The sequence below is a fragment of the Halyomorpha halys genome, unplaced genomic scaffold (assembly GCF_000696795.3).
Source record: "Halyomorpha halys isolate HHAL.00 unplaced genomic scaffold, Hhal_1.1 Scaffold432.1, whole genome shotgun sequence".
NCBI classification, from domain to species: domain Eukaryota; kingdom Metazoa; phylum Arthropoda; class Insecta; order Hemiptera; family Pentatomidae; genus Halyomorpha; species Halyomorpha halys.
Window position 1 is genome coordinate 52,312 of NW_027112419.1, and position 16,390 is coordinate 68,701.

General features: G+C 34.0%; 1 long non-coding RNA gene across 1 annotated transcript; it reads right to left on the reverse strand.

Moving 5' to 3' along the window:
- Positions 1-1,291: 1,291 nt before the first annotated feature.
- Positions 1,292-14,914, reverse strand: LOC136796473 (uncharacterized). Its single transcript, XR_010844188.1, has 3 exons — positions 14,805-14,914; positions 1,894-1,936; positions 1,292-1,402 (listed from the first exon to the last, which is right to left on the reverse strand). It is a non-coding gene; the product is annotated as an uncharacterized lncRNA (long non-coding RNA).
- Between the last annotated feature and the right edge of the window lie 1,476 nt (positions 14,915-16,390).

Below are 16,390 nucleotides of genomic sequence, written 5' to 3' on the forward strand. Positions count from 1 at the left end.
CTCAGTATGAAACTCCAAAGAAAAAGAAGATACATTACACTTCTTGGGAACTTGTCACAAATATGGTGAAGTTAAAATAAAATATTTTGTTGCTCAATGCCATACCTTAAGTTGTTACCAGTTTGATATTATTGTTTTAATAATAATATCATAATTACAATTATAATTATCAAATGTTGTTTTAAATTACTCACTTGTTTTTTTAAAGCATATAACTTATTTTAATTTTTTATTTTGTCATGCACAGGCTTCGACAAACAGATTTTTTTGTCTTAATTATTTAAATAGATCCTTTCTTTTTTTTTTTTTAAATAAATAAACACATTTCGTGGTTGATAGTTCCTTGGATACTAAACATGGAATGAAAATGTAATGAGTTTTCTTGTAAACTTTCAATTGACCGGTGTGGACGCGAATTCTGATTTTTAATGTCAATACAAACTCATAAAATATACCATAAAATCAAAATTATCTCAATATTTTATATTTTGAAAGTTATTCGCTTAACAAGGGACTAAATATCTTTTCTTCAATACTGTACAAGATATCTTAACCCCCCCCCCCGTGGGTACAGCCCCCCTGATGAACTCTATGAACCTAAGGCGTTTCTTTCAGGCGCCGCTAAGAGATGATCCCAGGATAAGCCTTGAGGAATTATTCCCATCGTATTATGTGTTAGGTGCGGTACCTCTTTTGAGGTAGGTGTCCTATCTCTAACCATTACCTGAGCCAAATCCTAACTAACTCTTTTGTGTCCTTGCCAAAATCCCGTACCGCCGCCTTTTTGTACAGTTAGCTGCAACAATAGGTTTATTCCTTTATACTTAGGTTGAAAAACAGTGTACAAAGCTAGGATTTGAAAGGTTGTCGGAGGTCTTAGATTTAAAGTGACGATATTCTTGTTCAAAGCGATCTAGAAAACCTATTGTTAATTATGTCATGTGAAATTTAAATGTATTTAAAAAAATATTTTTAAATCCATCGAAACTGTTTCAATGATAAAACTTAACTTCGACTGGGATTCTATACAACCCATGGTTCCTAAGAAAATATATATTAAGGAACAACTCCTGTTTTTAATCACATTTATTTATTTTTTCTGTCACTTAAGTCGTGCTAAAGGTAATGATAAAATCTAGTTAAAATTCTATCTGAGTAACTGTTATAAACTTTATTAAAAAAGTTGCTCTTTTTTACCCTTGTGAGATTTATTGCTATAAGAAGATAATCCAGAAGGGGTGTTAATAATGATACACAAATAATAGAAAAACTATTCATTAATAACCTCCGTTTCGCCTCAATCTGCAGGGCTCATCACTGCTGAGTCCTGGAAGAGATCCGCTCCTAAAAAATAATTTTTTCTATTTTTGTACCTTCCTTGACCGTCACTCGAACCATCTTCCTACAAACAACAGAAATGATCCACAAATAATAATCTTCCAAAATGAAAGATTTATAGTTAGTAACATTTAGAGGAGTTTATACTATACTAAAAAGGAAATTATCTATATGAAATTAATTAAAATTACGTTTACAGAAACATCTACTCAAACATAAAACTAAATAATTTGGTTTAAATTATTCTCTGAAATTGTGTCATGGCAGCTTTAAAATTAAATTTTACTAAATAGTCAATCCATTTCTAGGTTACTATTTTTACTTTTACTTACTTATAAATGGAATATACAGTAAGGGAAAGTATTGTGATCCTGCAAAATTTTGAATTCGATTTTTCGACGGAAATAAACGTTTTGAGGTCCCCTAAATCCAAATAACCAGTATCACAAAGTGGTGTGTGTGTGTGGGTGGTTTTTGCTAGGCTAACAAAAGAATGAAAAGTCGAAGTCCTACAAAGGTAAACATTATTAACTATTTTATAGTAAATTTAACTACCTTTAGTTTGAGTGCAGACAGATATCTTTACGTCCAATGGTTTCTGAAATAAAGTTTTTCATAAATCAAACTTATTATCAGAACAACTATAAATCAATTTATTTTAGCAAATATCATGAAAACTACTAATCCTACGAAGGTAAAGGTCATAAACTACTTTATAGTGCATTAAACTAGCTTTAATTTGAGTGCTAATAGAAATCTGTACGTTACGTAGTTCCTGAGATATAGATATCTCAAAATAAATTAACTAACTACTGATATTTCATTTCATTTTTATGAAATTTTGCTTTTTAAAATGCTATATCTCGAGAACTATTGGACGTAAATAGCTCCATTAGAGGTAATATTTCAAAACATTTACTCGTCTTTAAATAATTTTCTTTTAGATTTTCTAGTATTTTTGGTAGTTTTTAAAATATAGAGCTCCGAATGAAAAATCAATGTTTTATTAAGGTTTTGAAACAGCCGCTATTTTTTATTCCCACTACCTATACTAGGGTGACTCATCAGTTTTGACTAGTAATTATATATAGTTTTCATTAAAGTAATCTTAAATTGAGGTTAGATAACTGCTTTTTTTCTTCTCGGTTCTTGTGCTATAGGCATAATACACTTGGGACGAGACAGCATCTTTTTCGCTAAAATCGACTGATCGTTAGTTCCACTTAATAGAACTGCTTCGTTATCATTTGTTAAACTGTTGCATTCTTGGCAGGAATAAAACTTATATTCGTTATTCCTCCCATCTCGAGAAATTTTAAAATACGAATTTTTATAGCAACAGAAAAATAAAAATTTTTAGTTCATAATTTAGAAGAAAAGAAAATTGTTTTAGCATCATGCAAATATATGTAATTTACATATCTCCAATGTAATTTTTATATGCATAATGTATTTGGGAAGCATGGGTAAATAAAATATTTCTCTCTTACTAACGTTACTATTTTTATAGCTAATAATACACATAAGGATTATGAGTTCCAGTTCCAAGAGGTTAAATTCATTTAAAATTAAAATTGCTTGAAATACAAAATATAACAACCAATGCTGTTAGTTTCTGGATACGGCTCACTACCAGTGATGCGGCGAGAGGGATGCGCTGGGATCTTTTGAGCTCTGCTCTACCTCACACGTGGGGGTAGAGTGGGCTCAGAGATCCTCAGTTGGATTGTGTAAATATTGTATATAAGAGTGTAAATGTGACTCGAGACTATATTATTTTATCATTATGTTATTTTATTATTTTTTTTCGTACACAATTCTATTTTATTTTAGTATGAATGTGAACATTCATCACTATTACCTATTGCCCACAACTGTGTGGCAGATTGTAATATCTATCATTAAATAAAAAGTTATCAAACTTTTTAACTTTTTCTTGTAAACTTAAGAAGGTTCCACAATGTTATATAGGGCTCTATGAATTCTGAGTCATCTTATAAATTCTAAGTCTTAAATTAACAGAAATATTGAATTCATTTATTTGTGGCTACAACAATTGTTCTGTTATCGGTAAGGGTATACCCGAGTAAAAAAAAAAAAACCAACAGCAAGTAAAGCGGTGACAAGTAATTGCGGATGAGGGCAATTAGAGGAAGAGAGTGAGGCTGTAATGGAATAGTCCAATTACCGTTAATTACCTATTAGTCTGAGGAGCTATCCTTCTCGCCATCTTCTTTTCACACCAATCTCTTCGGTAAATATTATAATTCCCATTATTCTTTTTCAAACCATTATTCGATTTTACGATTTAATTTTATGCGTTTATTCCCAAAAGGCTTCCATGTTCAAGATAAATTTTACATCAGTTGATTATAATATTCAATATTATATATGCTGTCTACTTTTTCTTCTCTATAAATATAAAATGATATTTATATAAACTGCTTGTAGAATTTGGGGTGTATTTTTTTTAGATCTATTTAAAAAAAAATTCATGTTAGACAATCGCCATAAGGATGGATTTCAGCAGAATTTTAAGAGATTGATTTTTTCGTCCTGTTTCCAGTAGAACAGCAGGAATCTATTTATAGAAGTAAGAAATACAAATCGAAGAAGGATCTACCACTTTTTGATCTTTGTAAACCTTATGAAACTGTTAAAACGTGTGAGAAAGTTTTAGTTCTGTTGACTCAAAATGTACAAAGACAGCAAAATGGTGTATCACATAATATCTTGGAGCTACATAACAGTTACATTATTATTAATGCACATTTATATGGTGGTGAATTTAAAAAGGAAGAAGACGCATTTTTCATTGTTTTTAAAGTCATTTGTAGATTTTTGCCACTAAAATAATGTTTCAAGTTCAGAAAATTTTTTAAAAAATAAAAACATAGAAATGTGGGCTGTTAAATCCAAATTTCTGTTTACCTTCATAATGAAAAAATAAACTTATATTTTTTTAAACATTTTGCAAGTATTCGATTAACTAGAAAATTAAGCATTTTATACAAAATTTCCAAAAAAAATAGTATATTATATCAATTTGGAAGGTGTGGTACATAAGGATCTGAAGACCTCGGACAATATGTATTCAGGCGAAGATTAGAATAGAACAGGAGATGAATGACTGGGTGATCAAAAACTATGGTGAGCTTTAAGGATATTCACGCTAAATCTTCACAGGTTGGTTATCTGCAGTGTACCCGCCTACGGTCGTGCAGAAGGAAATCGAGTCCTGAGGTAATATAATTTCGATCCTCGTAGGATGGTAACCTAATTCTGTAAGACAGGCGACTATAATCCTATGGAAGTATGTATGGCGCCTTAGATCTTTGCTGAGAGACAGATGTGGCCGGGTGTACTCAGGCCACACTCATAAGAGGCCACACGAGAAGGGCTCATCCAATTACTTTGGATATCCAAGGAAGAGGGTCAGACTGGGTGAGGAGGTGACATATCTTGGTGCGAGGATAAGAAGAAGATTTGATGCTACCTCTCACTTGATGTATCTAAAGGACAAGTTATCCTGTCACTTAATGGATAAAGCAGGATGGGAGCTGTGTTTTGGGGCCTCAAGTACCCTGGAAGGATGATCATATATAAAGGTGAGATCTTGGGTATTCTAAGGTACGCACTCCTTTCGTGGAGCCAAGACGTCACGTAGGCACAGAAGAGGAGACTGGCCACCATACAGAAAATGGCTCTACTGAGGCTCACGAAGACACATAAACTGTGTCACATGAGGCGGTGGGGATGCTGGCCGGAGCGATGTCCCGAAACGATATCATCAGAAAGAATGTCCTTAAATATGAAGTAAAGAGACTGTGACTAGAAGCGCTAGAGAGTTGAAACTCCGAGAGAGGATTGGTGAGACTTCAAACATATGGAAGAAAATGCTGCGGGAGGAACCAAAGGAGGAGTGGACTGGACAGTGGATAGCAAGCCAAAAGGGCGGAATAAAATTATCTTTTACCGTCCTTTCTAAATTGAAGGCTAAGTGGCTCCTCCCAGACTAGAGTCTCACAGATCTTAACAGGATACGGAAGGTTCCGGGGAAAGATGCAGAGCTTTGAAAACAACATCGGCCTCTAGTGCTCCACGTGCGGAATTCCTAAACAGCTGAACATATCGTAGTAGATTGCTCCGCCATGGAAGGACACCGAGCCAGGATGTCGAAAAAGACCGGGATTATCCCTTCTTCAGGGAGTTCATTTACGAATGGAAGGAGGTGGTGGGTCCCACTCATTTCTCAATGGGAAGGGCTTGATCGCCCGACATCGGTGAGCTACCGGAAGAAGAGTTTGCTGACCCAGACTGTGACCACGAGGGCTGAATCAGGCTGTTAAACTGTACGGGTACGGACCAGCCGTCGCCTGCGCCAACCCCAGCGCACTACTCCCCCCCGCCCTTCTGCCGCACTCCGTATGCCAGATACTCCCAGAAGGGAGGGGATAATAAAAAAAATAAATAAAGGTGTGGCCGAGGTATTTTAGAACCGTAATTACCCTGTACCTAATAGCTATGGAATAACCTAAAGAGATTTCAGAAATAACAACTTCCCCTAAGTACCTTTTTTTCTTATACCCCCTTCTTCACCATTTCTGGCATACGGGGTTCGGCAGCAGTGGGGTAGTGCGCTAGGATTACGCTTGCCGCTGCCACTAATAATGGTCTTCCTCTAAGAACCAAACAAAAGTATAAAATTCTGATCAAGTAGTAGAATGTGGTAAATCAACTGTCTCCTTTGAAGTAATGAGCCCATTTCTAATTAAATGTAATACATTTTACTTTCACTTCCCTATATATGAAATATATAGTAAGGAACAGTTTTGTGATCTTGGAAAAGTGTGAATTCCAGTTTTCGACGGAAATACTGGTTTTAATAGTGTATATAATTACGTTGGATAGCCAAAAAGTTTAGAAAAATAATATTTTTAATGTAGAATGACGAGAAACGCATAAATTAAACATCGGTGCTGCAAGAATTTTCACTAGCGGGGGCATTCGATAGGGTTTTTTTGTATCTGTAGTCTCACTAACTCCATAAAATCATCCTTAGTATTTTTAATATTGATACTATAACAATTAAGCATTGAATGAATGGTTAAGAACAAATTGTGAATTTTTTTAAGTTACTAAACTTTTGTTATTCTGCTGTAGTTTGTATTCTGAAACTAGCGGGGATTAATTTCTAACAAAAGTGAACTAGTAAGTGAAAGATTTGTAATTATATATATTTATATATACATACAGACTTAAAGCTAAAAACATACATACAAAAATACAACAATCTTTCGATTGCTACAGAGTCCGCTGAACATGAGGTTCGAATAGGAGCGGTATATCCTGGGGATTTGACATATATAACAGTGACATTACTGGGTTGTAAACCTAACCAGGATGGATAGGCACAGGCACAGACTGAAAGATACTATCTTAAGTGAATCAGAGTCTCTTTTTATCTCTTTTTTTTTTTTTTTGGTTTTGATCCTATAAAATAATACATTTATTAATATTACAATACATCATATAGTGATAACAAGAGTGAAATCGAGGACCTGATAGCTTGAATGTTGTGGGTTCGATTCTTACCTGGGCTAGTGAATATTAATTTCGCAGTGGCCACCAAAAATCAATCTTGACATTCCCATTCTGGGGATGTAATGGTCCACAACGGAGTACAACGCCTAACATAACAAAACAAAAAGAGTCCAAGGAATTTATAGAAAAATAAACGTGCGATGAATACAGATTGAATGGTTTAGTCACTTGTCACCAGGTTGTAGATGTAGGGCTCTCGGCAGTACCAGAAAGTAATAGGTCACTCGAGGACCAATAGATAGCAGCATGGTTGCAACAGGAAAATGTTAGAGAATACACCTCTGCTAAGTAGTAAAATCCGGAAGTTTCAGATTTTTCTATCTTCCTCCCCCAAAAAGTTGTAGCAGTAACGCCCCAACTGCAAAGCACCTTGTCCCACATGAATCTGTTTCGAGTCTGATATTGTAAATCCATCTTAATACCCAAGTTATTTTTTATGTAACTTATGGTTCACCTGCTTTAATTGATTAACATAACCTTCGATATTATTGTTATTATTATTATTAACAGTAAATCTTATCACTTAGCTAGTGAATAATCATTAAATCATACTGATTACCATATTTGTAGTTAATACATGAAACAGTTTCTCATTCTGAAACATATGTTAGTCCATCGGCCAAGAAGTACTGGCCCTTCTATCTACTCTAGGTCCCACAGGAGTTGGAACCCTCCCAGACTAGATGTTTTCAGGTCGGAGGATACCACGTGGGGGGAGGAGAGGGGCTATTACCAGTTGAAAGGAGCCTGCCGCATTTATCAAGAGGAGACGTTTATAAATCTGTGCAATTTGTTTGGGGTGTAAAGGTCCCGGGGAATTTAGTGTCTTCGCCGACAGTACAGAAGCGGGCCCCTAAATCAGCCCCGCCAAAGCCGCCATATCTCAGCTGATTATCCGCTCCTCCTATTTCATCTCCAACGTCTGCTTTCACATTATCCTCTTATAGATCCGACTCTTATTCAATCTGCCACCTATCTCGTCGGATCGGTACACGGTGTAACCTATGTAAAAGGGACTTTATTCATGTGTGATTTATACCACTTGTGTATAGGATTAAAAAAGCAAAGAATGAGTGTAGTAACGAACCCTTTCCACCATAAACAGTGAAGATGTCTTATAATAAGATATATTTAATTGCCAATGTACTGTACAATTTTACTAGATAGGTACCTTAAGAAAACTATACCAAAACTGGAATAAAATAACTGGTATTAATTCATACTGGGATACTTCTTAGTTAGAAATTGAAAGAATAAGGGTGGATAAACAAAACTGGCTTAAATTACTCAATCAGAGCGCACATTTCCACTGTTCGAATTCCTTTCGTATCCAATCCTGACAATCCAAAATCCGTGGTAAAATGCTCCTTATTTTGTTACTAATAAAACCATCCATAAAGACCTAAATGTTTCTTATATAACCGATCTAGCCCGAACCCGATATCATTCCTTCCATTATAAAATCCCTAACCACCCAAACCCACTAGTTTCTAACCATGCTTCCTCTTCCATCCCTGGCAACCCTCCGAGGCGCCTGAAAAGAAGATGGCCTCGTGACCTTACATTGTAAAATGTTTTTAGAGTTCTACTACAGAATAGTTTCTCTATATGCTGTATCATATCATTATCATTATGTCATTATGATCAAATTTACTTGTTTTTTTTTTATAAAGTTGTAAATATCCATAAATAAATAAATAAAAAAAACATTTCTACTAGGTGAAATAGTTGGGGTCTTACTGGAAAGAGGTCGGTGATTATTGAACAGGGAATACCTATTTATACCTATACCAGGGAATAGTTAGTAAATCGCGTACGTATGTGCATGACCGAAACGTTTAGTGAGGTAGAATCGGTAATCATTATTCTGAGAAATTCCAAGTCCGGTCGGGTTTAAAACAAGGTGATTCTTTATCACCTATCTTATTTAATCTATCACTAGAATATGAAATTAAAAGTGATGAATACCGAAAAGGGTTTAACTTTGGGTGGTAAAATACCGGTGCTTGGGTATGCAAATGATTTGGTATTATTGGGTGATGACAAAGAAACAGTAGAACTAAATACAACCACGCTAATAAACTCCAGTAAGGAACTAGGTCTTGAAATAAATACGGATAAAACGAAATACATGGTTAGCAGTAGAAACACGAGCAATTTCGGTGATATAGATATAGGAGGATATACGTTTGAACAGGTAGATAGATTTAAGTATATAGGTTCTACGGTTACTAGAAAAAACGGAATTGATGAGGAAATAAAAGCTAGGTTGAAGGCGGGAAATGCTTGTTATTTTTGAATGGAATATGGTTCGGGTGCGGTAAAAAAAACCTCAAATAGTAGATAATATATAATTGCACCCGGACCATATTCCATTCATCTATACACACGGTCAACAATAATCTTCCAACTTGTTATTTTTCAATTTCGAAACTGATTAGCTCGCGCCTTCTATCGAAAAACTTAGAAATAAGAATTTACAAAACTATTATCCTCAAACTATTATCTTGTTCTTTATGGATATGAGACGTGGCCTCATACACAAAGGGATGAACAGCGCCTTAAGGTTTTCGAAAATAAAGTATTACGCAAAATATTCGGACCGAAAAAGGATGAATTAACGGGAGAATTTAGAAGATTACACAACGCTCCATTAAGGGACCTACACCCGGTAAGTATAATTCAAGTTATAGCATTGCGACGTATAAGATGGGCTGTAAGGTTGTAGGGCTTAGTAACGAGCGGATCCCTAAAATGTTAATAATCACTGAAACAACGGGTAAACGTCCGAGAGGTAGACCGAAAAGTAGATGGGTGGATTGCGTTAAAACAGATTTATTGGAATTGGGTTTGGAGGAGCATCACTGGAAGGATGTATGCAGAGAGCGTTTGGTGGTATCGGCATCGAACCTTCGGGTTCGTTTGCCCATTATTATTTTTATGTTATTGGAAAGTCTGGGAACGATCCAAAATCTGAGACGTGCGGTCAAGTAAACGTGCTATTTTATGCTATCGGAAATATATTATAAAAGAAAAATTAATCACAGCAAACATACATAAAACGTTGGGTATTAAATTAAGTAAAGTAATTTACACCATTTAATAAAAAAAGGTTAGTAAGTAGCATCCTTTCTCTCTATCTCATGCATTTGGGGATGTTTATTTATGTTCTGTAAGTAGGTAATTTACATTTTCGAAATAAAAAAAGAAATCTTGATGAACCTGTAAGATTCCATTTAAGCCATATTGAAAGACGTCTCACTTATTTTGGCATCATCTAATCAATGCAAAATCCTATTTCTTAATTATAAACTAAAAAATTAATTGATTAAACCTGAATTCCAAATATTAAAATAGATTAGACCACATCACATGTTAACAGGTTATACCACACTAAAGAGTATTCAAATAGATTCATGATTTATGAAGTTTTGAAACTTTTTTTTCCTTTATATTCTAATTTATGTCATTTTAAGTTAATGCTGGTTTAGATTTTAATCAAAATATTGTTCAAAGGATTTTTAAAAAAACATTTTATTTTGAGCTGTTTTCAATGTTTAACAAGTTTTAATAACAGAAAATAAAAAGAATATAATAAAATAAAAGAAAAAGATAAAAAAAAATTGACGAAAGCATTGTTAATCCCCATCGGATCTTTTTTCTGATGGGACTGATGTTTTTGTTACATCAAAATACATGGGCGGCATTACGCTCAACTTGTAAATTCTTTCCATCGAGATAAACTCTGTGAATCTGGGTAGTATCCTAGTTGGAATCTAGAAGAATCTTCAAAACATTTCCTTTGAGAGTGCATTAAGCTTGACTAACCTATCCAGCGTTTGAAACGCTGGTGATCGGAACAAGAGCACGCTTCGTCCTTCGTTCTTTTTGGAGCAGCTTCTTCAAAGGGCGGTCTAAGAAGAAGAAGGAATGGTTAATGGAGCCTGAAAGGAGAGCGGGGCCTTACAAGTGTGCTGAGACAAAGAGGTATAAAAAAAGAAAACAAAGAGACCAGAAGAAATATAAGGTGGCTGGGACAGCTGCGGCGGCCGCTTTGATGTCCTTTATCTTGCCCAGGAAGTCCTCCATCCGTGTGCTGTCCGCTCGAGGAATGTCAGCTATCTGCCTCTTAATCTGCTGTCGCTGAAATTTCGTAGACGTGGCAGTTTTTTAGCCTGGCTCTGACATATGTAGATCCACAGCTCCAGTCCTAGGCTAGCTGTCATTAATAAGCGTCTTCTTCACATAAGAAGTCCCCTTATGAATCCCAGTTATGACTTTCATTTGCATAAGAATAGAATGATATAATAGTCAAAGAGCCCAGGGGGAAAAAAGAAGTTATTTCACTCCTAGTTGGGAGAATTAAAAAATAGCGGCTGTTTCAAAACATGTTTCATTCAAAGCTTCTTACAACACCAGAGTAAATCATATCAAGTAGAACATCATTCAAAATAGTGTAAATTTGCTAAAATATGAGCCCTAATAGAGCTGTTAACGTTCAATAGTTCCCAAGATACCGTTTTCGAAAATCTAAATTTTTTCCCGAAATAATGGGAATAACCAAAATTCAATATTTTGGCATATATCATGAAAACCACTACTCCTCCGAAGGACGTACTGATGTCTATTAGCTATCAAATCCGAAATAGTAGGTGTAGTAGGACTAGCAGGTTCCATGATATTCGTCTAAATAAAATGTAAAATGTTGATTTGTTGTCAGTTATAAAATAATTATTAAAAATCTATTTAAGAGGCATCACGCTGTGAGCCTGTCTAATTTATTAGATGAGAAATAAAAATTTACAAATCTTTTCAATAAAGAGCGCATGTAGAAAAGATTAATAGATAGATTTGAAAAAGTAAAATCATTTTATGTAATTAATAAAATGAATTTAATAAATAAATAAATCGGTAAACATCCCATGAGAGGGTTTGATTGTCAAGACTTACTTCTGAAGCTCATGATATTTCTTATAGTAAGAGGCAGAATGAAAAAATAATAACCTAATCTAGACCATTATACGTATGGTCTAGATTAGGTTATTATTTTTTTTAGAATGTTAATATAGATGACAAATGTAAAAAAATTGGTTCTGAAGGTTAGAAATAAAGCCATAGGGAAAGAGGAGGAAGCGGGGGAGGGGGAGGGGAGTTTTAGTATATTATTTTTTTCCCTTAGTGTTTTCGAAGGCTCATTATTGAAAACAATTAACCTAAATTTCATCAGACTAAATTTATTGATTATTTTATATAACTGAGTGCAGGAATTAGGACCTTTATCTATCCTCTCCAAACCTCTGAGTCGGATAGAAAATGGATTCGTATAGAAGTCATTTTAGTTAATTAAGGTGATAAAAAATCGATTATAGCTTCTATCTGTTCCTTCCTAGATCCCTTATTCATCTATCAATTATTCAGGTTGAATAAACTACAAATTTGACTTAACAATAGGACATCACCTATCAACAATCAGCGAATGATACATAAAGCCCAATGATTTACGAACACGTCTCACCTCAGAGAACCTGTCTCAAATCGTTTTACACGGCTGTCAAACACCCTAGTGGGATTAATTCTCCAAGCGGCGGCTGACGCTCTTTACGATCTATTTGAAGACCCGTTCTCACGACCTCCAGTAAAAGGATGTCCAATGAATGGCGCACTATATAACAAAAAATAACTTTAATGGGGGAGATGGATGCGGATATAAAACTCAAAGGCGGTCTACAAAAAGGGAAAAAACGTAGACGAGGAGATAAAATGATAAGTTTAGTGCCTGTCCTGGCGGCTAATGTCCTTATTTACAACTGCTATTAACATATCAAGTGGATATTTCAATAATAAAGGGGAGGGAGCTTTCTTTACGGCGGTCCGCGTGACGTTTACTGCTCGGGACGTATGCGACGTTTACTGCCCGGCCTTCGATTTATGTGAGGACTTCGACTACTGCCTACGCGTCTATTTCGGCTCTCGGAATCCGTCGCAGCTTTCAGGGGACGGTAATAACAGTGATTCCTATCACGTATATATATATCCAAGTCTGCATTCAGTTCCAAACATATACGAGAGATTGGACTTTTATTTATATTTTCTTGTTGGAAATTTATATGTGAATAAATAATGAAATACAGGTAATTTCTATTGTTAATGAATTTCGAAATTATAGAAAAAAGGTTAATAAAGCTCATAAATAATCTGCAACAAGATGACTTACATTTTAGTATGAATATGAATATATTTCTCAGCTGTTAAATTAATAATAAATTTATATTACAAATAATTAAATTAAATAGTGATGCAGATTTCCAAGTTTTTTTTTTTGGGAGAGGAGTCAAGTTTCACATTTTTTGGGACCACCACTTAGTGAAAAAGTTAACACCCAAAAAGTTGAGGCCAGATTCGAACCGGCACCGCCCGCAACCATCTGAGCTACGGACGTCCCCATTTTCGATGGCACATTTTTGATGGCCCCATTTGCATGGCACATTTCTATCTAATGGCCTTCTAGGAGTTTATGTTGATTTAATTTTATTAGAGATAAAACCGGGATTCTTTAGTTATCTTTCATCCAGTCATATAGCAAACGATTAGTTTCTAAAATTATCATGGATACTACTTTTAGTTATTATTCATTTATAAATAGAAAATATATCTATGAAAATTATATCTATAATCTTATAATATTAATTCATTCAAAGTTCTAATTTAGCTAGATAAGTAAATGTTTACATCCTGGTAAAATATGTAATGTCATGTAATTTCTGAGCGACCAGATACAGAGAACTTTGATATATTTCAAACTGTAATAATGCAATTTTTTTTTAGTTTAAAATACTTTTTATTTATTAATTGATATTACAATCTGCCACACAGTTGTGGGCAATAGGTTATAGTGATGAATGATCACATTCATATTACAATAAAATAAAATAAGAATGAAAATAAATAAATAAATGAAAAAAAAAATCTCTTGAAATATATACAAATAGAAGGATAAACTAGATGAACATAGCCAAACTATGTGTATAATATATGGAATAAAATAATGGAAAAATAAATAAATAAAATAACATAATGAGGAAATAATATAATCTCTAGACACATTTACACTCTTATATACAATATTTACACAATCGATCTAACGTGTGAGGGGTAGAGCAGAGCTGAAAAGATCCCAGCGCATCCCTCTCGCCACATCACTGGTAGTGTGCCAGAGGAGGCTGAGCAAGTGCGCTAAAGCCGCAAACACTCAACTTGAGTGGAGAATCTGAACATTGCCAGAACTCCAATTGTCCAATTTTATTTTACAATAAGTCTCTTCTTCTCGGCCATTGCCGTTTCAACCTTCTAGGTGGGCTGTAGGGATGGGTAGAAGTAGATAAGGTTTGAACCAAAAGATTTGGATGGATAATATTGCAATAAATCATTAATTTAGGAATTATTAATTATTTACAATGTATTTCTTTTACTAGGGTGAAGTGGTTGTAAGGGGCTGAATTGGAAAAAAATCGGAAGTCGTTTAAAAATTATTGGCATTTGAGCACCCTGCCTTGAAAACCTTCTCAATGTGTTGCCTCATACTCTCGAGTTATTATCTCTACTACTATTTTTTTCTATTTTAATACTGTTGATCATAATTATTGACAAAAAAATTAAATATACCATTTTTCTTTTCAGTAGGCATTGTTTGCATTGGTCCTATCACAGGTTTTAAACACATGGCTATTTCCGCGGTATTAGGCAAATGCGAAAGTGGATTGGAATAGAAAATAAAAGAAATTCACAATACGAAAACAAAAAAAATTAAGGGTGTATTGTAAGGTTAAAAACAAGCTTAATATATCATTAAATAACACTGATACCTTGTTTTTTATTGAGGCCCGTTGGAGATTATTGCTGATGAATGAAATTTCGGGTTGAATTTTTTATAGTCCATACTGTGTTAAAAGCTGTTGATTCCGGATCGTTCCGCTCATCTAAAATAAAGTACCATAAAGAGTCAAGATAAATGTAATAAAGCATTAAAAATCCGTTAGGATAACCTAAGAGTACGAGGTTTTCATTGCATACCATAGACATGGTACTGGAAAAAAGATGAGGTCAGAAAATATAATCGTCTTCAAAACAAATACATATCTTTGATGCATTGTTTTAAAGTGTACCAAAGAACAAAATTAAGGAATCATACAAAAACAAATCATGCTAAGTTGGGTTTTACTAGTAAATTATAGTAGTAAGTTACTTCACGACTGACTTGGTGACTTCTACATATCAAACCTTGAAATGAGAGAAGTTAGCAGTTCCTATGAGCTCATAACGAGTCATTAACTTTCAGCTAAGTTAATAATCTGAGACCCACGAAAAAGCATTTATTGATTCGGAAAAGTTCTGACAGATTAGTCATCAAGAATGATTTCGCAAATAGGCTCAGTGTTTTTTTTAAACCTTTATCAAAATAAAAGCGTCAAAAAACACAATAATAACATAAAAACCTCGCAAATTGGAAGCTTTGACTGGTGTGACTGTTGCAAGGGCGTTTTTATTTTTAATCCAGTCGAGAGGTGGGTGATGGATTGCCGACTGAAGCTGCCTGACTCAGCCTATGATTGATAACACTCATAGCAGCTATTACATCAATCTAAGTCCAACCTGCCCCGCAGTTACACAACGGTTTTGTTCAACTCAATTTTATTGAGTTTTCGGGGAAGGATATTACTCTGCAATGATTTTTTTTTTTTTTGCCAAACCTTTTTTTGTTATTTTTTTTTTATAAACGTTGAAAAGAAAAACCCCTCATCGTTCATGCATTAACAATGTATTCAATTCATTTAATTATAAATTATAAGTTGTATGTTTTTGCTTAGTAATTTATTTACATTTTTCGTTTTCAGGAAGAAATAACACTTTTTATCACTTCTTTATTTTACTTAAACATTCGAACGACGTTTCAGAATTTTAGTTTATGATCCTGTTCTTTGTTCCTCTAAAATAAAAATGATGCACAATTGACAGTTTTTTTAAAAGACGATATATGGATTTCCAAATAGATGTTAGGTAATAATTACAAGCAAATTAAATATAATTGACTGTTTACACAGCTAGTTTAGCTGTTATATATAAAATTACAAATTGATAGTGTTATTGAGCTCTTACAACAGATAACATTCAGGGATTACAGTGCATTGAAATAAAGAAGAAGTACATAAAAAATAGATGTTACTTTTGAGGAATATAAAATAATAATAAATGACAGTAGCATTAAAATATTATCTTACATTAAAATATAATAATTTAACATTAAATTTAAGAAAAGCAATGAGTAATGGTAAAATTAAGAAAATATTTTTTTGAATTTGAAACGTTTTTGAGATTTAGCCAAATTTTAATAATAATTATTTTTATTTTTTTCCCTATCTTAAATTGTTTGATGGACATATGTTAACTCATA